The sequence below is a fragment of the Sprattus sprattus genome, assembly GCF_963457725.1.
Source record: "Sprattus sprattus genome assembly, chromosome: 8".
In the NCBI taxonomy this organism is placed as follows: Eukaryota; Metazoa; Chordata; class Actinopteri; order Clupeiformes; family Clupeidae; genus Sprattus; species Sprattus sprattus.
This window is the reverse complement of record NC_137927.1, coordinates 21,350,634-21,351,096: the sequence shown is the minus strand read 5'-3', so window position 1 is coordinate 21,351,096 and position 463 is coordinate 21,350,634.

Genomic DNA, 463 nt, shown 5'->3' with positions numbered 1-463 from the left:
GAAGAATTCATGTATATCACTAAATGACTGATCATCTCAAAATGTCTTAGTTTTTGCTATTCACAATATAAGTCATGTCAACAGATAACGCCATAAGGGAGTACCCCCCTGTGCAATTAAATGTCACATACCATTTTGAATCACCTTACAGTAATTGCATTACTTCTCAATTGAAAAGTAGGATATTTGCTCTTATGTTAAAATAAAAACAGATTTACCATATTACAAATACAGGCACCACAGTAGAAACTAACTGCAATGAATGCCATTACTGAGATAAAAAAAAAAATATATATTTTTTCAATACTTAATATGTCCACCTTTATTTTGGATGACTGGCTCAATCTTTGACCCAATCTTCAGTGTACATGAACAGTTAAGCCTTCTCCATGTCCTCAGTAGTATAAATGAATAGCAATTTTTAGTTGTCAGACGAATCATGCTGATCAAATTGATCCATTTC